General features: G+C 42.8%; 2 long non-coding RNA genes across 4 annotated transcripts in view; one reads left to right on the forward strand and one right to left on the reverse strand.

The window, feature by feature from the left end:
- LOC149873048 (uncharacterized) overlaps nucleotides 1–18,230 on the forward strand; it is a 95,741-nt gene extending 77,511 nt beyond the window's left edge. Inside the window, exons 2-3 of the long non-coding RNA XR_016441208.1 lie at nucleotides 10,196–10,346; nucleotides 18,101–18,230. This is a non-coding gene — a long non-coding RNA (uncharacterized LOC149873048). The remainder of the gene's footprint in view (nucleotides 1–10,195; nucleotides 10,347–18,100) is intronic.
- LOC149873047 (uncharacterized) overlaps nucleotides 1–24,546 on the reverse strand; it is a 174,110-nt gene that overhangs the window by 125,429 nt on the left and 24,135 nt on the right. The window lies entirely within an intron of this gene.

Genomic DNA, 24,546 nt, shown 5'->3' on the forward strand with positions numbered 1-24,546 from the left:
TCTGCTCCAGGCTCAGACAAGCCAACCCCCCCTCCCTTGGCCCAACCTTTGTAACCCTTTCTACGGCGCCTACAATCTCCTGTCCTTCTGGAAAGCAGGAGAGCTAAAACTGTTATCTGTGGAATGCAAGGGCACCACTCGGAGAGAGAAAGGAGGAGGGAAAGGGGAGGAAGAGGAGGGCCAGCGGATGGAAAATCATTGACAGTGAAACTGACCGGGGTATAAAATCCCGCTGTTGCAGGGTTAAGTGCGCAGGATTTGTGACCATACAGTCTCCCTGTGCCTTTTACTTGAGCTCAAATAAACTCTGTCTGCTTCTCCCCCCAGTGTGTTTATTTGGCACGACACACACCGGGCAACGAACCCAATTGTTGCCTCCCTCAGGCACCTTGTGCCGGCAACATAGGTGCCCCACATTTCAAGAAGGAAAGAGTACAATGCAGAGCAACAAAAATGACAAGCAGACTTGCGGTCAAGACTTATGAGGAAAGGCTGAAAGCCCTAGTGTTATTTAATCTGGTGTAGAGAAGACTGAGGGGGGTATTTGATAACAGTCTTCAACTACAGAGAATAACCATGGGGGTTAGGACTAGGAGCAATGGCCTCAAGCTTCAGTGGGAGACATTTAGGTTGGAGATTAAGAGGAACTTTCTGATAATTAAGCTGGTCAAGTCCTGGAACAGTCTACCTAGAAAAATCATGGAATCTCCATCCTTGGAAGTTTTCAAGAGCAGGTTAGACAGACACTTGGCTGGAATGGTTTAGTCAGATATGATCCCACCTTGAGCAGGGGGATGGATTAGATGACTGTGAGGTACCTTCCAGCCCTGCTTTCCTTTGATCCAATTGTAGAAAAGTCTTGTATTAAAAAATATATCCCTTTCCTTTTTTTTTTTTTCCTTTCCTTCTTTCTCACAAAATAAATTCAGGATCAATATGCTCAATTGTCAACTAGTGGCAGGTTCAAATTCTAAAACTAAAAGCGGGCCATAAATTCCATTAGCAATGAGAGACTGGCAGCTTTCCAACAGCAATTATAAACTTACAATGGCAGGAGACATTTAGACTTTACAAGGATACAGCGTCTAGAAAAAAACACTATAAAAAACACTAGGAATTTTATTTTAGGCCATTGTCAGATGTGGACAGTTGATACACATAGCTGGACTGCTACCTATTTAAACCAACTGGCTTTGCTGGCAAAAGATAGGTGAAAGTCTCAACAAAATTTCACAAACTCTCTAAACCATTCCTAAAACAATGTCTTTTTCTATGCTGTATGAAGTGTACAGAACACATAATGAGGTCCTGTTAAGATTGTGTTTTGCTCTGATCCAGCATCCATAATGGAAAGTCTCCTGTTGATTTCAAAGGGAGAGGATGAAAAAAGCTCTTATCAGCACTCAGTTGGTCCTATCTTTATAATTTAGTAGTACTCTGCCACTAGTAAATAATGTTGTCATCCCAAACTCAGGCTGACACAAAATGTTTGCATCATAATGTCAAGTGTTTTTCTTCTCAGTATATGAACTAGTACAGAATATCTAATGAAGACTGTTTTTTTCAGTGAAAAATATTCTTTATTAGATATTCTGTACTAGCTCATGGCCAGGAGGATGAATTCTATTGAATAGTACTGAATTCCTGTACAAAGGCATTCTTTCCTTTAAGCAAGGTAGCACTTTAATGTTCCAGAAGAGAGAGAGAGACTTATTTGTGGCACCTATTCATGGGATTATCAGATGAGGAGAAACAAGTTTTGATGTCTCGTTACCCTCTGGTTATACTAGTGTAAATCAGAGTGTTTCCATGGAGATTCAAGGAGTCTCACCAGTATAATGCACTTATAATTGAGAGAAGAATCAAGTTCTGTGCTGTCAAAAACTTAATTTTGGTTATGCATCTATTGACTAGAGGCATAACAAGTAGTTTTTTTGTGGCCTGTGGGCAGCAGTGGTGGCCCCCAATCTTGTGCCCCCTTGAACACAGGACCCAATGCAAGTGTCCCGTTTGCCCACACTTGGTTACACAACTGCCACTGATCTGTGATTTGGACCAAATAATCTTTATTTAGGGAAGTGGATCTGCAATCTCTGCTGAACTGGTAGTCACTAAGTTTAAACTACTTGGTGGCTGTACTGAGAGTGAACTACTCAAAGCTTACCTTACCATTTCAGCATGGGGATGTCAAGACTCAGAGTTGCTCTTATATCTGAGTCTCCCATAAAGCAGCGCTCTCCATAAGACCCCCAAATATTTCTTTTTAAATGAAATGGTTTGCTTTGTAGTCAAGTGTAAATGTATAGCATTTAAAAAGGAGATAAGTTTTAATTAATACCGCAGCTGAAAGGGACTTGGGGGTCTTTGATTGACCACAAGATGGACATGAGCCCCCAGTGTGATACCATGGCCGGCAGAGCAAACCAAACTCTGGCATGCATCTACCAATGCATCTTGAGCAAAACCAGGGATGTCATCCTCCCACTTTACTCAGCCTTAGTGAGGTCACAGCTGGAATACTGCATCCAGTTTTGGGCCCCCCCAGTTCAGGAGGGATGTGGATAAGCTCAAGAGAGTCCATAAGAAAGCCACCTATACACCTGTATGATCAAAGGCCAAGAGAGTAATCCTGACAAGGGGAGGCTGAGGGACATGGGACTCTTCAGCCTAGCAAAACGAAATCTCAGGAGGAACTTGGTGGCTGCCTATAAGTATGTGGGGGGGGAGGGGTGCATCAGGATCTGGGAGAGCAGTTTTTCACCAGGGCTTCCCAAGGGATAACTAGGTCTAATGGCCACAAACTTCTAGAAAGTTGATTCAGGTTTGATATAATGAAAAGCTTCTTTACAGTCTGACTGTCCAAGGTCTAGAACAGACTCATTCCAGAGGTGGTGCAAGCACCTACTCTGGACTCATTCAAAAGGCATTTGGATATTTATCTTGCTGGGATCATCTGATTCTTGCAGACTTCCTGCCTCTGGAACTAAAACTGGCTTGTACTTCTGACCTGCAGACTTCAGTGTCATGTCTCCTTTTAGATCCATCTAACTGCCATGGTCCTCATCCATACGGGAACAAATGATATGGCCAGGAGTAGTTTGGGCTGGATCATGAGTGACTACAAGGCTCTGGGGGCCAGATTTAGGAGATTAGTGCTACAGATGGTCTTTTCATTGATCCTTCTGGTCAGTGGTCATGGCCAGCATTGAGACAGTTGTATTGGGGAAATCAACTTGCAGCTCCAGAGTTGGTACCATTGTGCAGGTTTTGGCTTCTTCAACCATGTTCTACACTTCCAGGAAAGAGGCATGCTGAGACATGATGGTCTCCATCTCTCTTTGAAAGGTAAGAATCTGTTCTCTTACAGGTTGGATGATCTCCTATGCAGGGCTTTAAACTAGGTTTGATGGGGGACAGGGATGCAGAAGACAGAGAGAACCTAAGAACAATGAACCATGTACCAGGCACTGGAAAAGTCCACATAAGTACTTGGTGCCCAATAGACATCAGGAGAAGGGGGTACCAAGGGCACTTATCAGGGGGCTTAAATGCTTCTATACTGATGTTAGGAGCATGAGGAACAAGAATGAGGAACTCACACTCCTGCTTGAAAACAAAGATTTTGACCTGGTTGGAGTAACTGAAACCTGATGAGACCCTACCTACAATTGGGCAGTAGGCAATGGAGGCTATAGACTGTATAGGTGTGATAGAGTAGGGAAAAGTGTGGGTGGGCGGTGGGGAGCATCACTTTCTATGTTAAGGAGCAATACATGTCTTCAGTCATTGAGATGGCATCAGAAGAGGGACATATTGAGGTACTGTGGGTCAGAATATAAGGGGGTCAGGATGAAAGGGACTTAGTAGTGGAAGTCTATTACAGACCACCACACCAGAAGGATGAGCTAAACCTGGAATTCTCAATGCAGCTCTCAGAGGAAGTACGCTCAAGGAACATGGGTGACCTTACCTACCCTGACATCTGCTGAAAGGAGCAGTCAGCTAGTTCCAACCATTCATGTAGGTCCTTAACCTACATACAGGACCTTCACATAGGACAGGAAATACATGGTCCCGCTAGGGGAAATGCCTTACTGGATTTGGTGTTTGCTCAAGGGGATGTGCTGGTGGGGGATCTGCAGGTACAAGGTACTCTAGGAGATAGTGACCATCAATTGTTAGAATTCACTATCTGTCGAGAGGTGGGGAAGACAACCAGTAGGAAAGAAGTGCTAGACTTCAGAAAAACTAATTTCAGTTTGCTCAGGAAGTTAGTAAGTGAGGCACTGAGGGACAAGCCTTACTGAGATGTAAGTACAGGAAGGGTGATTGTTCCTCAAAGGAATGATCCTTTGGGCATAGAAGAGGACAATCCCATTACACATAAAGGGGGGCAAAGGGGCCAAGAAACCCTTTTGGCTGAACAGGGAAATCCAGGAAAGCCTAGGGATGAAAAAAGAAGCATACAGACTATGGAAGCAGGAGGAGCACCAGGGAGGATTATACCAACTTGGTTCACACTTGCAGGGAGTCGGTTAGAAAGGCCAAAGCAGCAGGAACTCAGGCTGGCAACAAAAATTAAAGACAACAGAAAGTCCTTTTTCAGATATATAGATAGCAAAAAGAAGGTGCATGGTAATATAGGACCTCTACAGGATAGGCTAGGACAATTAGTGATGGACAGAAGAGACAAAACAGATCTTCAATGAATTTTTTGCATCAGTATTCCTGAACACCAATAATGACATATCTCCAAATTGGACTATAGACAAGAACAGGAAGGACACCAGCCCACCAGCGGTTAGTGCTGACCTACTGAAGGGACGCTTGGAGGGGCTTGGCATGTTCACGTCAGCAGGCCCAAATGATCTTCATCCAAGGGTGCTGAAAGAATTGGCCAGTGTCATAGCAGAACCATTGGCAGGACTGTTTGAGCACTTATGGCGCTCAGGACATATTTCAGAAGACTGAATAAGGGACAATGTGGTCCCTATTTTCAAAAAGAGGAGGAAGGAAGATCTGGGCAACTATAGACTGGTTAGTCTCACCTCCTTCCTTGGAAAAAAATATTTTTCAAAGGAAAACCTTTGAAAAAAAATATTAAGAATTATATTTGTAGGAGTCCAGCAGGAAAAATAATGCTGAAGGGCAACTAACATGGATTCACAGCAAATAGATCCTGCCTGACAAACCTTGTTTCTTTTTACAACCAGGCCACAAAATACTTAGATGCAGGAGTTGAGGTGGATTTCATATACATGGATTTTAAAAAAGCCTTTTAAGAAAGTGTCACATCCCATTCTCATAAAAAAATTAAGTGGCTGTGACTTAAATGATTTCATTGTCAGGTGAGTGGCAAATTAGTTAATGGGATGCACCCAGGGAATGATGGTGGACAGGTTGGTATCAACCTGGGAAGATGTGGGCAGGCTCCTTGGACCAGTGCCGTTCAATATCTTCATCAGTGACTTGGACGAGGGTGTGGAGAGCACACTGTCCAAATTCGCGGATGACACAAAATTATGGGGCAAAATAAACACACTGGAGAGCAGGCAATGGATTCAGGAAGATTTGGACAGGCTGGAGAAGTGGGCAGAACAAAATCGGATGTAGTTTAACAAAGACAGGTGCAAAGCACTGTACCTAGGGAGAAATAATCACCAACACACTTACAGATTAGGAGATGATCGTCTAAGCAGCACAGCAGCAGAAAGGGATCTTGGAGATAGCTGACTTAAAGATGAACATGACTCGACAATGTGATGAAGTGATCAACAGAGCTAACCACACTCTATTATGCATTAACAGGTGCATCACGAACAAGTCTAAAGAGGTGATACTTCCCCTCTATGTGGCATTGGTGAGGCCACAGCTGAAATACTGCATTCAATTTTGGGTGCCAGACTTCAAGAGGGATGCGGATAACCTTGAGAGGGTCCAGAGGAGGGCCACTCATATGGCTAGGGGCCTGCAGGAAAGGTCCTACAAGGAGAGATTGAGGGACCTGGAGATTTCAGTCTCTGTAAGAGAAGGCTGAGAGGGGATCTAGTGGCTGTCTATAAATTCATTGGGGGGAGCACCAAGGGATAGGAAATGCTCCGTTTTCCAGGGCGCCCCTTGGAGTAACTAGAAACAATGGCCACAAACTGACAGAGAGCAGATTTAGGCTATATATCAGGAAGAACTTCTTCACAACAAGGGTTACCAAAGTCTGCAATGGGCTTCCAAGGGAGGTGGTGCTCTCCCCTACCTTGGAGGTCTTTAAGAGAAGACTGGACAAACATCTGGCTGGGGTCATCTGACCCCATCACTCTTTCCTGCTCAGGGCAGGGTGTCAGGCTCAGTGATCTACTGAGGGCCCTTCCGACCCCCAAAATCTGTGAAATCTATGAAACTACTCTTGACATTATTGGGAACAATAGAAGCCTTTCTGAGCATGGGATAACTTACAATTATTTTTATTTACAATAAATCATTGTTGTAATCTTCCCACACCCCTGCCCTTCTGCCTCTTTTGTTTTGTTTTGTTGGAAAACAAAGAATAAAACTGGTTGAAACTTAATTCACAGAGATATTTTATATACCAAAATAAATAAATAAATAAAAAGAACAATGAGCCTGCTTCATTCCCTCAACATTTGCACAACTGGCTCTGGCTCATAGCTCTTAGCACAGATTTTTAGGGGATGCTTGTGGGTAGGAATAAACCAAATGCTGGGTAAAGAGCAGCAATGGCAGCAGCTTGTCTCTTCATTGGGAAATAATGAGCAATCAGCAAGGGAACACTGAGTTTGATTCTCCTACAAAGTGTGACCCTTGCAAAAACACTTTACCGGAGTTCTAATTATAAAACAAATGCTTAAAATAGTGGTATATAGGGCTTCATCTTCCCCTTATACTTATCCCCAAAAAAAGGTCAGGGAAATGGTGCCTTTTTATAAGTGGAATGTTTATTGAACTAAGAGAAGCAAATTGTTAAATAGAATGTGAAACAAACGTGAAAAGTCCTGTGTTTAGAAATTTTCTGCCACACAGAGTTTAACAAGCATAGGCTGCTTTGCATAAAGAGAAACATACTTTAAAAGAGTTTAGCATTAACTGGATGCAGTGAAATAAAAAAGGGAACATTAGGGAAAATATCTGTCAAAGTTGCCTACTTAAGCAGTTTCAGGTTTTATTTCTGTAGCTGTTTTGCAATCTCTTGATTGTCAAAACTGGCTGACACAACAAATGAGATGTGGCACTGTCAGTGCTGGAGAATCCTTTTTATTGTAAATTGGACAAAGGTCTGTGTTGATAAATAATTTGATGTCATTTGTCACCTGGTGAGGAATGTTATAATGTCAATAAGGTATATTTATCTGTAGGAGTACGCTATGGAGCAACTTGCCTGAGTTTCCATTAGGTAGGGCCTTTTAGCCAACATACAGATGTCATGACCTACCTGATGGGATGAGAGGGAGAGCTACAAGGTTGGCCAGTGTGCCCATTTAACAAAGACCTTGGCCTGTGAGTGTAGGAGGGCTATTAGGACCGCGAAAGTTGGGGTGGAGCTCAGGCTAGCGACCAGGATTAAGGACAACAAAAAGTCCTTCTTCAAATACACTGGGAGTAAGACGAGGACACTGGGTAATGTAGGGCCCCTGCTAGACTCAAATGGTAATCTTGTGGCTACGCCAGATGAGAAAGCCAAACTTTTTAACAAGTTCTTTGCCTCTGTTTTCTTGGACAGGGACCAGAACAGCTCTCCCATCACAGGTAGGAGCAATCTTGGAGATAGCACTGCCAGGCCTCGGGTCTGCGCAGATGTAGTTAGGGATCTTCTGGAAGGGCTGGATGTTTTTAAATCTGCGGGCTCTGATGCCCTCCACCCTGGGGTGTTGAGAGAGCTGGCGGGGGTCATTGCTGTGCCCTTGGCCTGGCTGTACGAGCAATCGTGGTCCAAGGGCCGGGTGCCCGGAGATTGGAAACTAGCTAATGTGGTCCCCATTTATAAATAAGGGAGAGAGGAGGGCCCTGGGGTGACAAGAAGCTGCTGGAGAATAGGTTCAGGTTAGAGATTAGGAGGCGCTATTTCACTGTTAGGGTGGCTAGGATCTGGAACCAACTTCTTAGGGTAGTGGCCCTTGCTCCTACCTTGGGTAAATTCAAAAAGAGGTTGGACGAAAACCTGTCTGGGGTCATGTGATCCCAGCATGTGCTCCAGCCAGTGGTGGGGGCTTAGGCTAGATGATCTGTTCAGGTCCCTTCTGACCCCAAACTACTATGAAACTATGAAAGACAGAATTATCTTAAGTATTCAGAATTATGAACCCAGCCTTTAACATCATGAAGTTGTTTTAAAAGCACACAATTAAATAAATAATGATAAATATATTTGCTTCTGGTTATGACTCTGATTTCCTATTTTAGCACCGTCTCTGAAACCATAGGGCTAAAAACATGAGAGAGAGAAATTGTTTTTTTTCATGAAACTGAAGGGCACAACTTAAGCCTTTCTGGGGGGAAAAACAAACAAAAACTAAAGATTTTGAGTTTTGCAATAAAAAATGTGAAAGGCTGTACACTGAAGAGGGAGAAATTAAATTGGATAGATGGGGCTAGGAAAATTACAGAAGAAACTCTTAAGGAAGAGTTGAATCCATCCATCAGCAATGCTAAGCCCAAACTATGAGTTCCTAGAACAGCTCTAAGAAAGAATGAAGAGTTGGGCTGAGTGAGGAGGCAGGAGATAAGAGCTTCAATCCATAAATTCTACACTTGTTAAGTTGAGATTTAAATTTATAAGTTAGTGAAGTCATTGGTATCAATTAGTCAGTTTTTGAAGTAATAATCAGATGCAATAGCACACAGCCTTCCTGTATCTAAAAGGAAATAGCTGGTCAGTTGATGATACATGTATTTGTGGGTCTTCCATCTGTTTCTCACTTATACCAAAACCATTTTATACTGCAGTGTAAAGCATCCCTGGAGTGAAAAGGAGCCCGAGGTCACGGGGTACATAAGAATTTTAGGTCTCGGTACTGTTTAGATTGCAACGCAATTGTAGCTCAGATTCAGTTAGCACAGTGCCGTACCAACAAAGTTTGGTGCCCAGCGGCAGCCTGCCCCCACCCCATGTACAGATCCAGAGGGCACATACCCACCCCCCCATGATTGCCTGGGAGTGCATGCAGTTGTGGGAGCCGCTTGTAGCTCCATCCCATGCCCTGCCCTGGCTGGGCAGCGCCTGTTGGTACCCCTACACTTCGGGACCCAGGGCAGTTGCCCTGCTCACCCCCCACCCTTGCTATGGCACTGAGTTAGCAGAGAAAATGTTTTGTTTGTACATTAGAAATCTGGGTCCTAACTTGTGTATTGGAAGATACGCTATGAAACATAGATAACAATCACTGGGTTTCAAACAGTTTGATTTGACTCTGTTGATATATTTTTAACATTCCGTCCTGGTCCCACAAAAACAGTCAAGAGTAACTAGGAAAGTATATGGCAGTGCTGAAGTGAGGTTGTACCTGTGATGGTCCATGAGATATGCGAGAAGCAAGGAATTTTTTGCTGGTGATATCTTTCATTGGACGAACTTCATAGTTGGGATAGACTTAGACAAGCTTTCAAATGCAGTGCATTCTTCTTCGGGTTTTTTCTCAGTGTGTCCCAAATGTGCAGTTGGTCCTACAAAAGATATCACCCACAAAAAACCTTGCCTCTCCCATAGGCAAGTATATGTTAATATCCAGAAAACAGAATATCTTTCTAATTATGTTCTAAATCCCAATCTCATAACATTCTGACTTGAAAATATAAGGTCACTCTAGTTGTCTAGAATTAATTTCAAATGAAGGAAAAGTAATTTAATTTCAAGTAAATGCACTTTTTTTTTCTTGCAGTACATAATAATTTTCTCCTGGATATTTGGAGAAATATGGTGCATGCAAAGTGTAGTTTGCTAAAATTGTACTTGCTATGTGCAGTTAATTATTATCCTTAATCAAAGTTTATTTTCCTGTCAGGAGAGAACTTAGTCCTGTGTGTACTCCTAGTCCTCTCAAGCAATTCACTTTTGTGGGCAGTTCCATGCAGAGGCAGCAGTGGTTTATTCAAAGGATCATGTAAGAAATGAAACTTCAGAGAAATATTTGCTTGCATTTTCCACACACTTCTAAATAAAGGATTTTTTTTCCTCTTACATGATCAGGTGCCGTCCTAACCAGCTCTGGCCTGTTCTGTATATACTGGCAGGACAGCAAGAATATCAGCGCCTCAGCAGCAAAAGTCATATCCGGAGTTAGAGGGCTGAACTTTGGGTAGACAACCCTGAGGAAAATGACTAATGTGTCGGAGAAGAGGTTAGCTCGTGTTTTCAGCAGTCTTCTGCTTTCTCTGTCTTCACTTCCCCCTGGACCACTGCACATAAACCAGATGGTCAAAGACACTTTCAGTGTGTGTTGTGGGGAGGGAAATCCCTCCCTGATTCTTACAATAAGGAAACATTTTAAACAGCAAAACCAACCCACAGAGACATGTCATGTGGCACTGTAAGTGCCAGCACAGTCTTGTGTTCAGCAAGCGTTCTTTCCTTCCTCCTTAAGATATTATTATTAACCCTGATTGTGCATGCAATCCAAATTTAGTAACATATTTAAAGGGGTATCTGATTTGAAGGTTAAGAACGGTTCTTTCAGAGTTAGTGTACTCACACATTTAGAGAGGTAATTAGCCAAATCAGTCTGAAGTTATTTCATAGATTTCATAGACATTAGGGCTGGAAGGGACCTCGGGAGATCATCGAGTCCAGTCCCCTGCCCAAAGGGCAGGAAGTCAGCTGGGGTCATAGGATCCCAGCAAGATAAGCATCCAATTTACTCTTGAAGGTGCTCAATGTAGGTGCTTGAACCACCTCCGATGGCAGGCTGTTCCAGACCTTGGGGGCTCAGACAGTAAAGAAATTCTTCCTTATGTCCAGCCTGAAACGGTCTTGCAGGAGTTTGTGACGGTTTGACCTCGTCATCCCTTGGGGCGCTCTGGTGAACAGACATTGCCCCAGATCCTGGTGGTCACCCCTGATAAACTTATAGGTGGCCATCAGATCACCCCTGAGCCTGCGCTTTTCAGAAGGTAGGGCAGCATGGCATCATAAGGCATTTTTACATGTGCTCTGATGCATCTCATGTATACTGTGCCTGCCCTGGGCACTAGATTTGGACCACCAGCTGGATCTAGCCCTAGGGTTGCCAACTCTGACTGAAGCTATTCTGGGAGATTTTTTTTTCAACATGATGTAATGTAATTAATTGTACTGTTCAACCCATTCACAATATCAATCTCCCAGATTGCTTTCAATAGTCACTGGGAGATTGATGCCAATTCTGGTTGACACATGGCCAATCCAGGAGGGTTGGCAACCCTAATTGGCCCATGGATGGATCAGGCAGCATCTATCCAGCCTGCAGGGTTGGGTGCTGCCTTCTGTCTCACTAGTCCTGCTCTGCTGTCTGTCTAACATAAAGTTAGGCCTGTGCTTAAATGTCTCTGACGGGGGCATTAGTTGAGCAGATTAATTTAGTCTATATGGGCCCCTATACACGTTTCAGGGTGGGGGAGCATTTTAATTAGAGCAGCTCTTAGGACCTGCTCTAATTAAAATGCCTGCAGCATCTCATGTATTCAGCGCGCACACATTTCAAAATGGCAGTGAGGGAACTTTAATTAAAGCTCATCAAACAAGATTTAGTGAAAGCATCCCTATCTCCATTTTGAAACACAAGACACTGAATACATGAGATGCTGAAGGCACTTTAATTAGAGTGCCTCCCAAGAGCTGTTCTAATTAAAATTTCTTCCCTTCCCTTCCCCCTTCCCCAATCCTGAACCATGTGTATAGGTGCCCATATAGACAAAATTAATTTGCTCAACTAATGGGCCCCCCCCTCAGAGACATTTAAGTGTAGGTCTAACTTTATGTGAAGCACAAGGCAGGGCAGGACTAGTAAGGTGGAAGGCAGGACCTAACCCTGCAGGCTGGATGGCTGTTGCCTTTTCCATCCATGGGCCAGATCCATCTGATGGTCCAAATCTGGTACCCAGGTCAGGCACAGCAAGGCCCAATCTGGACACACAGGGAGGCGAGGAGCAGTCGAGCCTCAATTTAGCTGCAGGGGGAAGAGGATGTGGCCTATCCCTGATCTAGCCACCTGGGCAAAGGAGGTGCGGCCCAGCCTTAATTCAGCTGTGCAGGGGAAAGGGGACATGGCCTGACTCCAACCCACCATTCCGGACTTGGGAATTTGGTGAGGGGAAAAGTGGTGATATGAATGGCCACTGCTCCACTAATGCCAAATTTCCTGACCTGTGGGGATGCCAGCAGGATGCTATAGCTCTGCAGGCCACATTTGGCTTGCAGCTAAAGATTGAGCACCCTATGTCCATAAGGTGCCATACTGCTTTGCCTTCTCCCTCAAATGTTTAAAGTTAGGCCTGTGCTTAAATGTCTTGCTGGGGGTGGCATACTGAGCAAGTTAGTTTAGAGGTTAATGTACATCTATATTTGCACAAATGACACTGGCACCAAATCCTGGAAAATGAGGCAATTTAGCTGATATAGAGCAGCTCTGAACACGTGCCCTAGCATTGCTCTTAGAAACTCTGGGTGGAAACAGATGTTGCCTTTGTGCCGCCATAAAAAAATTTATGGTGGTACAGAGGCCAAGCACTCCATACCCCTAATTATGTGACAAAAGCCTCAAATTTGTGACCATGGCATCAATAGGTGGCATCAATTTGTGTCATTTTATTTGTGGCAGATGTCTTTTAGGTTTATAGCAGGAGAGCAGGGTCAGCCTGGAGCTGCCCACACTCTCCAGCTGCCCTGGGCAGGCACTCCTAGAGCTTCAGGGGCCCAGTCCTGTGCGCTCCAGGAATTCCCATTCTCAGGGTGCCCCCATTAGGGTGAATTCCCATTCTCAGGGTGTCCCCAGGCCCTTATCAATACATTAGTGAGCTCTGGGGCAGGGGCCACCTATCACCTGATTGGTGGCTCCAGGCCAATAACTGCACTGAATTCCCTCTGTTGTGGTCCCAGGGTTGAGACCACCAACCAGATGATTGGGAGGCATAGCCCCAGGACTGCACCAGAAGATCCAACTCACCTCAGTGTACTTCCAGGGCTGATGGTCTCAACCCTATGAGAGCCAGCTTTTCCTGCTTATAGAGATGTATCCCAGAGATTCCCTGGGGTGGGTGCTTTCAGAGCTTGAGGGGCCTGTTCCTTCATGGGTATTCATGAGGCATGCAAGACTGGGCATAACTCTAAGAGAACACATTGCTCATTGTCCTGCAAGATCAATGGGCAGGACAACAGGTGACATGCATTAAACTCAGTGAAGTAGGTCAGCCGTGCCAGTAAACAACACAGCACAGCTGATCCGCTTTATATTGCGATGTCTATTTCTAGCCTCTGTCTCAAGAGTCTTTATTGGCAAGTGCTCAGCACATCTCTCAGCCATACATCACTTCACTCTTAGGATTTGATGTGTGAAGAAAGGGAGCAAATTCGGGAAGACCAGGAGTACTTCACAGTAGTGCTCTTGGGTATGGCAGAGAGGCAGTGTAGATATCTCCATAGTGTCTGCCTGTTTTACTAATTTTCATGTTTTTGAATCCAGCAAGAAATAAGGCCATGAAATGTCACCTTGAATTACACAACCTGATCCATCTCTAAATGTACTGATATAATATCAATCACACTTTGAGGTCTAAATACTCCATTCATCCTCCTGAAGTGGTGGTTTTCATGAAGAAAATGTGCAAAGGAACAGTTCCCATGCTTTGCTTTTCTTAGACCACATTTTCTTTTCTACTTATCAAACCTCCATTTTAGTAAAGAACTGCTATCAAGTAGCCAAATTGCACGTCTGAGCTGTAATTATATGGCACATGATGTTTTCAAAGTCCATTGCAGTTTGCATGTGCTTTCATAGCACCCCATTCAAAGGTTTCACAGTCCATATAAATGTAGTTTTGCATATACCTTCATTCTACAGCAAATGCTGCAAAAGAAAGAAGGGTTTGTTTGTTTGTTTTTCTTTACAGTTATACTGCAGTTTAACTGCATGTATTCCCAGAGGTTTAGTTGCACATTTCTATGAAGTGAGAGAGAAGTTGCTATTTATAAGGTCATGAAAGCCACGTGAATTGCAGCAAGAGTCCTAATGTGCAACATGAATACAATGCATGTTGACTTATTTGCATTAAGTGACATATAAATGTCAACTCAGTCATGGGAGCAATAAAAACTCCAGGGCTTTCTGAAAACTCTAGGCCCTGAAAAAGCATTCAATTAGATCCTCATCAGCAATGCCAGAGGTTTGTCTTTTTTTCTCCATTACCTTCTTAATGGATGAGGTTAGGATTTTCATTGTTTAAGGCAATCGTTTAACCTTTATTTTAATCATTTAAGGCATCGTTTAAACTTTCTTGACTCAAGGCATCCCTCACTGGACTTGAGACATGCCTCATTGGACTCGAGGCACCTCCATGCCTTTTATGAATTGAGTGGCATCCAATTTGAAACACACACACACACAGTTTATGTCCTTGCAGAGAAGCCTAGCAGTGGGGGATGGGGGATCATCCAGGTAGGGGCAAGCCTGAGCCTGTGCTTATCTGCTTAGTTTATCTCCTTATCTACTAATACCTCACTTATCTCCTCACAATTCAGGCATCCTCCAAAAGATCTGGACTCAACTCATATCTGGCCCTAACCCCCTGGTTGAGAATCTGGCTGCAGACTAGTGAGGCTCAGGTAGCTCTATAAAATTCTATCATCCAAAAATTTTTTGTCACCCACATCAGGTAGGATGGATGCAAGAGCAGTAATTACCTCACTATCATGTCATCCTATCCCTAGTAGGATGGGCACCAGAAGCTTTACTTTTGCACACCTGTGACTGTAGGCTGAATCAGCCCTTACTAGTTCTGAGCAAGGAAATGAAGCAGAGAAAGTGGCAGAGAAAGACTAAGACTATTAAGAGGAAGAGCAGGATTAAAAAGAGTTCCTTACTTAAGAGTCAGTTTAATTCATTCTTCACTAAGTGCCCTGTATGGGTAGCAGTTTAATAAAATCAATTACTATTGGCATAAATGTTCTTATACAAAGAAATTTGTCATCTAAACACAACAACAAACCCCTTTCAGTTTGATAGCAGGTAATGACACATGGTTGAAACAGTGTTGGAAAGGTTAAATATGATGATAAAACCTGCTGGCAGACATGTGTTGTCATTTCTAATAATTTCTTCCACAGGCCAAGACTTGGAATTCAATCTTATTCCTTGTATCTGACAAAGCAGGGTATTTCCTACAAAAGCCCATGCCTCTCTGAAACAATTAGTTTTTAAGGTGCTATCCTGTCCTACCTTCAGTCTCTTGATGCATTGCTTCTTTTTCAGGCATTTTCCTCTAGCAAGTTCATTTCACATCTTAAAAGAGTGTTCTTCAGAGTTCATAGCTCCTTACTTTTGCAGATGCCTAAGCAAGGCCTTAATAAACGTCACGTTACTGTAGTGAAGTTATTAAAACATCCCCTGATTCTTTACTATTAAAATAATCAAATCTTTGCCAGTTATACTACTCAATGCTGCTGCTTAAATTAAATCAGCATTACATCCTGAGATGTCTTTTAATTTTATTTAGACATTGAATCCAGTGACATGTTTACAAGGTCGATTTTTAATCAAATGAAGGAAATGCTGGATTTTAAGAAATCATTTGGACTGTGTTTACATTCCCTGCTTTAAAATATTCACTGAAATGAGCATAAAAGTAATATTATAGTACAAATATTCCTACTACATCTGGCAGGACATTGAATTTGTAAGACAGGCCCTGCCCTGGAAACCAAATTGACCGTTGTACCATACCCATCAATTTGTAGAAAATTCAAAGCTAAGACAAATGCTGCAGTACCCCTTCCCTGCTAACTTTCTAATAATTTGTAAAAAAATTAATCAAAAACACCCTGGACATTTCCTCTAAGACAACATTTTAATTCTATCTATTTAATAGTATGTCTGATTCTGAGAAATGAAAAGCAGATGGTGCATTTCATTGGTGTTCTTTTAAAATCAAATTAGCACAAACTCTTTCAGTATCTCAAGACCCAATTTTATTTTCCTAATACAAATTGTTATCAATACTCACAAGGATGACACTGGGTCATTTCTATTCATAAAGATCTGATTAAACCACTCCTAACTAAAGGGATAGAATACTCCCTGCTAAGTGCAGCCAATATAATTAAATGTGCTACACATGCTTATAATGCAATTATTGATGTAAAGGATATAATATAGAGAGAAGGCAATAATAGCTAGAAAAGCACCATTATTATTTTAAGACTACGGGAATTATAGGCCACAAACCACAGAGATACACCAGTGATAGCAGAGGTGGAAATTTAAAAAAAAATCTTTGACATAAAGAAAAGCCCAAGTTTTACACAGTCCAAAGTGCTTTCACACTCCTACCTAGTTTAAGTGTGATTTAATAAAACAGGACATTCAAATAGGAGTCAGGAGATCATAATTATTATTTCAAGCTTGGGGCTGAAATGCTGAATATCTTTTCCAAATCATCTCACTACTCTTGTTTCCCCTCCTACCTTTTGTCCATCTCAGCAATTTAGACATAAGTACTGGATCCTATTGTAGCCATTAGGTGCCTAGATACACATCTTCCATTTCATGTATTAGATGCATACATGCATTTAGGCACATAAGTGTGACTCTATTCCACCCCATTTCAGTGAATCATCAAGTCTGTTGGATTTTCAGGCCTTAAACAGGGTAAAATATAACTGTACTTAGGAGCCTACGTCCACCTAGACATCTAATAGGTAGCACCTAAGTATGACCTTACTCCACTCTGCTGAGGCCCCAGAAACAGTGCAAATGGTGAAAGGGTCCTTTCCCTGCTTGCTGATTTTTATGACTTAGTGTTACGGTTAGGATGGTAAAATATTGTAAAAGTTGATTTGTTAATATTTTTAAGGACTTTAGCAGGGCAGACTAGAATCACCGGTAGGCATCTAAATCCATTTAGGTGCTTAATAGTATCTAGCTCAAAGTTCTCTGAGGCCAGAACTGTCTGTTATCATGTGACTCCAGTGTCCAAAAGGGCCCTTGTATCACATCTCGTAGATGTTACTTTAATGCCAATAAACAGTAACAGTGATAGTTCTCCAGTGCAAATTCACTTCCCCCTAAATTGTCAAGTCAACTTAGCTTTATAGTCCTGAACAACACTAGTTTGCTGCTACTAACGGCTGTAATTTCTTTCTTACCATAGAACATTCTGCATCATCCCAACCAAAATTAGTCATCCACATCTTATATCAGCTGTATCAGTTTCTTCTATGTTTCACTTTGATTTTGTAACCCCCAAGTTTAGCTCACAACATTTTGATTAGTTAGCTTTCTTGAAGCAGGGAAAGAATTTTTTAAAGATCACTCTCCAAATGACTCACTCTATCCCATGACTTGCTGAACTCATTTATGCTTGTGGTCTAACGCAGCATGTTCAATCCTTTGCTTAAAGCACCAAAAAAAGCATGAACTTGATCTTTTTAACATATGCCATTTAACATGGAGTTCACCTTTCTTGCAATCACTGTTTTAATTTGAACTATCTTCCTTACAATGTTCTACCCTAACCCCAGCTAAGAATATATTTTTAAACATTCCATTTGCAGTTATGATCTGTTTTCCTTTATGATATTTTTGCATCCTTTTAGATGGAACTAGTGAATTTTCACTCCCCCGACCCTAGCCTCCTAGAGTCTCTAATTCCATCTGAAGATTAACTTAAGATTTGAAAAATTGTTGGGTACCCGAAGTAGTGCTGTATTAAAATACCCATATAAACATCAATGTTGCAAAGAAAAATAGTTTTAAAACTAAACTGAACAAAATATATCTGCCAGGGCATGGGAATGGGGATGTGTGTGTCCTTCCAATGACTAATCCCCTCAAAAATAGCCAAAGCAATGAAACAGCTGAATTCCTTCGATTGTTTTGAGCATTTACATTTGTTTTAACACTCACAGGTTGAACCGAGAGCTCTACATTCAAGTCCTAGAAGACATGGCGAAGAAGGGCAGAAGCCAGAATAACTACAGCTGGTTAAGAGCTTTGTTAGTGAAACAACTAAGGGCATTTGTAGATGAAACTTTAAAATGGGTTTAAAGCTGATTAAATGCCTTTTGCACTGCTTTAATGGCATTACTGGTGCACATTCGGTGGAGTACTGCATGTTAATTCCCACCTACGTAGTACATTTGGCGGTGTAATGCACCTTAAATGACTTTGGGATGCAGCAAATGACTTGGGGCTCTGCAAAGTAAAACACTTCTGAGAAGTGTTACTTTCCTACCCTATCACCATGGAGAGAAGCACTAGGCTCTGTGCAGCTCAGGGGCTGTGCAGGCAAACAGTGCAGGCAGCCTGGCAGCAGCCCAGGAAGGCAGGCTCCACAGAAGGGGAAAAAAAAGCAGTGAGCCTGATCTTTTTTTTTTTTTTCTTCCCGGAGCCTGCCTGCCTGCCTGAACTTCATGGGTGCCTGATGCTTCCCTCCATGGCTGCAGTGCCCCCTGGAGCTGCCCAAGCTGGGTTACTGCAGGTGGGTACCACTACTGCCATGGAGGGAAGCACCACCCCAACCCCCACACCCCAGCTCAGGGACTGATCTGCCTGCCAGCAGCTCGCTTTCCCCTCGCCGGCCACTGGAGAAGCAGGTAAGGATCAGGCTCTGGCATGGTTGTACACAACATGGGGGTTTATTTCACCCTAAATTGAAGCAGTGTTTTTAAAGAACCATCATTTCAATTTAGGGAGAATTAAACCCCCGTGTCATGGACAAATGCCCAAACACACTACTTGAGGTTGCGTCAGCAGAGTGAGTAGCTTTTGTTTTCCTCTGAAAATGCTGAGGGTGTTTACTAAATAAGCACTTTTGTTGACTTGATACATGTCAGATCAATACCTGGGATCCCACTATTGCACTGTTAGACAAGAGGGCATGATACAAAATTATATACACACAAACAAACTACACAAACAGCACAATGAGTTCACACACACACACAAACACACAAACATGCACCTTCATGGCTGTGTGTTAACACTAGGGGGCGTTTAGGGTAACTTGGGCTCGGGGTTACTTGGGGTCATGGTGTTCTGGGGTTACTTGGGGTTAAGGTGCAGGGGTTACTTGGAGTCCAGGTGTCCCATGGTTACTTAGGTGCTAGGGTGGAAGTGAGGGAAAAAGCCAGGACTTTGGAGGTGGCAGAGAGGACAAAAGAGATAGAGACAGAATGAAGGTCAGAGGGGCAAAGAGCAGAGACTGGAGTAGGGCCACCCAGCAGGTCAGTAAGACAAAAACCCAACTCAAAGTTCCAAAATCACAGTTTAATTAAACAGTCAACACAGTACATAACCCCACAAAGTTATTGTTTCCCACAGACATGCACAAACACTCACACACACACACACACACACACACACACACACACACAAAATGGTAGCAGGAGAGAAAAAGGCTTGGTGGAAGGATTGAAGTCAAGGTGTGTAGGGACAGAGTCCAGGTCCTTTGCGTGGGGAAGGAAGGTGGGTGATAGCTACTTATCCTGGGCTGTGAGTTGATCCTCAATGGCCAGTTGGGGTTTTCTCCAGCAAGGTGTTGCCCAAAGGGGGGTCACCGGAAAGGCATCTAGGTGAATAGGTGGTGTGGCATAGTGCTGGTCCAGATGGAGAGGGCATCCCAAAGAGATCACACACTACCACCCCTTTTATAGGGGTGGGCTACCTGTGTCTCCTATGGGAAGCACATGGCCAGGCACTACAGACCTGTTCAGATACATATGTACAGATCCAGGTGTCCTCATTGTCTGGTAGGACACAATTGTGGGTTTGCTGGTTTCTGTAGGGTCTTTCTCTTCCAAATGTTGGGTTCCTGTAGGTTCTTTATCTTTCAAATGCTGAGTTTTATCTCTGTTCCTGTGTGAGGTCTGTGGTTCTTGGGTGAGTCAATCCAAGGCAATGGTTTGGTCATTAAGTTGGTGGTCCAATCATTGAGTTGATCATTCAGGAGATGCCTGCTACCATTGTACCTCAAGCACCCTCATTCATTCCCATTCATTCAGGAACCAATTTACATAAGACTGGTTAGACATGAGGCACAGTTACAACATAGATTACACCCAAACAGAGGACACAAGATGGAGGCTTGACATACAAAATGGAAACTTGACATTACTTTATAGACATAGGCCTAAATCATATAAATTCAATATAAAACAGTAAAAAACAATATAAATGTAATAGAACACTATTTACAACATAAAAGGGGCTTGTTACTATAAGGGAGTATAAGAACTTAGCTTACCTAGTACTACTTGTAATCACTTATAAGGGACAGAGAGCGCAGAGAGAAAGTCAGAAATGGCTGGGGAAGGGGAGGGAATGCATTTTTAAATAATAATAACGAAAAAAAGAAAAATTGGGGGTTTTGCTAGTCTTTCCCTTCCCTGACATCCTCCTCCTCTTTCCTAGTTGTCTTTTCTCCCAAGACAGAAGAAAGGGTGTTGAGTTGCTGCCACCTTCCAGTAATTTCTACTCCCATGTGCTTTGATTAAGCTTCAGTCTTACGTATGTGAAAGGCTTCTTTGCAGCAAAACTAGGATTCAGTGCCAGGATGTGGACATCCAGTATGCACAGCATGGCTTTGCAAGGTGCCCATTTGGAGACTGCTAGTCTTAGTTTCATAGTTTCTAGGGTTGGAAGGGACCTGAGCAAAACATCTAGTCCGACCCCCTGCCATGGCAGGAAAGAATACTGGGGTCAAATGACCCCAGCAAGATATTCATCTAACCTCCTCTTAAACACCCCCAGGGTGACAAAGAAATTTGTCCTCTAAACACAACAACAAACCCCTTTCAGTTTGATAGCAGGTAATGACACGTGGTTGAAACAGTGTTGGAAAGGTTAAATATGATGATAAAACCTGCTGGCAGACATGTGTTGTCATTTCTAATAATTTCTTCCACAGGCCAAGACTTGGAATTCAATCTTATTCCTTGTATTTGACAAAGCAGGGTATTTCCTACAAAAGCCCATGCCTCTCTGAAACAATTAGTTTTTAAGGTGCTATCCTGTTCTACCTTCAGTCTCTTGATGTCTTGCTTCTTTTTCAGGCATTTTCCTCTAGCAAGTTCATTTCACATCTTAAAAGAGTGTTCTTCAGAGTTCATAGCTCCTTACTTTTGCAGATGCCTAAGCAAGGCCTTAACAAACATCATGTTACTGTAGTGAAGTTATTAAAACATCCCCTGATTCTTTACTATTAAAATAATCAAATCATGCCTCCACTTCCTTTCCTTGTGAATTCCCCTGTGACACTGTGCCTGACAAAAAGCACCTTTGTTTCTCAATAATGATGTTTTATTGCAAAAGGTACTAGTTTATGCTCTGAGTCACTTTTGTTCTTTATAGTCTTCAATCTTTTCTCTTTCTCTCTCCTCCCTATCTTTTTAAATAAAAACCCATTTACTATTGCTGAATATAAACGAAAAAAATGTCATGTGTATTTTTGTCATGTAGTCCACACAGTTTAAGTCCCTTGATAATCCCTATCTGGAGAGTGATTTGTGGTTCTTGAAAGAATAAAAAAGCAAAAATGAAAACAAAAAAAAAACCCCCAACAAAACCCCCCAAACATGCAGTAATATACAACCTGGTTTACAAAACTTCCTGGAATACACAATAAGCATGTCTACATGTGTATTTACATGTTCCTAAACTTAATGTGCCTTTGCTTAAGGTGCATTAAGGAGATTTAGGTATGTGTCTACACATGGACACACTAATACGCATTAAGACACATTAATGCATTAACACGGTGTGTCTCTATTGACGCAGACTGCATTAATGTTCATTAGCACATCTATATATGTGCTAATGTAATTTAGCTATTTGCACCTAAATTTGATACTTGCATAAAGCTCAGCATTTAGGCTCACATACCCTGAAATTGCCATTTTAAGGCGCATTAAGGGTGTGCATATGTAGACATGCTTCCTTAATGCATCTTAAAAATAGCAATTTTAGGATAAGCCCACAAAAATGAGACGTGTAGATGTGCTCAGTGAATCAGTAATTTCTTATTTGTTGCTTTTTCATGATGTCTCTTTCTATATCTGCTTTCTGTTGTTTTAATTATTTACTTTTATTTAAACTGTGGCATTCTCACAGTTGGCTCTATGGTAACAATAATTCATGTTTTTCTTATTTGTTGCCATTTACTACAATATCATTATATTTTTATTGAGTTTCCATTACCTTACTTTTGATCCTGTTCCTAGTCCCAATTTTAGTAGCTAAAATTGTCTATACTTCAGTAGATCTGAAAAAAATCGCCCTTCATAGCTTTCACAACATTAGGACTATTGGCTTCTCACAGAGCACAGTCTGCAGTGTAAAACAGTTTTATAATCCTTTGGCTAAATATACCAGGCCATCCTGTTTATTTTGTATGATTTGCAAAACCCTACCACCTAATGTTATATCTACTTCACAATCAAGGATTAAAAAGGAAATGGTAAGAAGCAGCTTAAGTCTGAAATTTGATTTATTTTATCATTTGTAGGATCTGGTAGAGAATATTCTCTAGTTCAGAGGTGGGCAAAGTCTAGCCCACGGGCCAAATCCAACCAGCAGTGGACTCCATTTCCTGACAGCCCTGGCCCATGGGGCTGAGGCCAGTTTCCAGGGAGACCCCAGCAACAGCTGAGTTGTGATAGTGCTGGGCCAGGGTTTCTGTGGAGACCAGCCCCAGCAGCACTGGCAGGCAGGTGTAGCACCAGCCTCTTTCTGGTGGGAGAGCTTGGGGTGAAAGCTGTGTCACAGGTGGGAGCAGGGTAGGTTCAGCTGCCACTGCCTGTAAGGGTTGGGCAGTGGTGGTGGAACCAGTGGGAGGGGTAGCTACAGGGGGCTGTGGGGAATTTTAGGGTGGTTATAGACCCCCCAAAACTCCCCCAGCACTGCTGCTGCTGGCAGGGCAGGCGGTAGGGCACAGAGCTACTCCAGAGCTGAGCTGGGACTTTCCAATAGTGACAGCATGATCCAGAGCCAGGGCAGAGTTGCAACCTACAGCCTACATGCTCCAGGCAGGGGCATGCAGGCAAGAGATCATGGCTTTGCCCTGGCTCTGGACCACTGTGTCACCAGTGCAAGGAGCTGGGGCAGAGCCACAATTCACCGCCTGCATGCCCCTGCCCAGAGCATGCAGGCTGCAGATCTTGGCACTGCCCTGGCTCTGGATCATGCTGTCACTGCCGCAAGATCCCAGCCAGTCTCTGGAGCAGCTCTGCACCTTCCTGTGCATCTTACCAGTGCTCCTGGGGCAGGTCTCCATGGAAACCCCAGACTTGCACTTTCATGGTGTAGCTGCTGCTGGGGTCTCCATGGAGACTGGCCCCAGCCATGTGGGCAGGGGCTACTGGGAAATGAAGTCTAACTGCTGGCCAGATCCACCATTTTGCCCACCCCTACTGTATTTGGTAAAACCCAAACATCCAAACCCCTGTGATGCCTTACAAACCTTTCCACTGATGTCAAAATATTCTCAAATTCATATGCAAATTGCAGGGAGGTTCATGTAAATACCTGCTTGTACATAGTGTATAGACAATGCATGCTCCACTTGGCACTGTTGTACAAGTGGCAAGAGCCAGCTAAATGTCTGAACATTTCAGCTGTCATCTATTTTCAACTTAATCCAGCTCTATTCAGCACTCTGTTGACAAGCATTATTTAGAAGCTAGCTAGCAGAAGCAGGATGAGTTAACTAACAAACCTCTGTTCCCAGAACTTCATTGATATGCTCAATAAACTTGATAAATGAACAAGGAAGTACCATATTTCTTCAAATATAAAACCAGAATTTCCTCCCAGTCAACATCAGGGGAATAATTCCTCATATTACATTTGCATACAAGGAAACCTTATTAAATACATAAGCTATCATTAAACTACTGCCAAAAGCAACATGGGGTCAGTAACGGAAACCAAATATGAAGTTGATTAAATGCAGTCAACACTGAGAATGACTGTAAAACACAAGGCCTATATTAGACAAACATACTGATGAGAATCTACCACAAAGAAAGATTAGTACAGCCTACCTGAATAAAATAGATAGTAGTGCTCATTGTGCACAGTCCCCCTCAGTACCAACTCCTTTTCAAGTCATGGTGAGCCACTGCATTGAATACATTTCAAATTCTTCTTCACTCCCAGAGTTGGGCTGTGCCTTTCTTTCCCATTCCCAGTGATACCTGTTTCTTCACCAGTCTTAACTTTCTGGCAAACAGCAATAAATGAGCCCCAAACAGTCCATCCCTCTGTTGCCCCGTCTCTTGGCTCTTGGCATGTGACCAGTATGGCCTTGCCCTCCATGAGGTGGAGCCAGATCAGTTTGCCTCAAGCCTCATCTGCA

This window comes from Crocodylus siamensis, chromosome 1, assembly GCF_052110815.1.
Source record: "Crocodylus siamensis isolate JL-2025a chromosome 1, ASM5211081v1, whole genome shotgun sequence".
NCBI lineage: Eukaryota > Metazoa > Chordata > Crocodylia > Crocodylidae > Crocodylus > Crocodylus siamensis.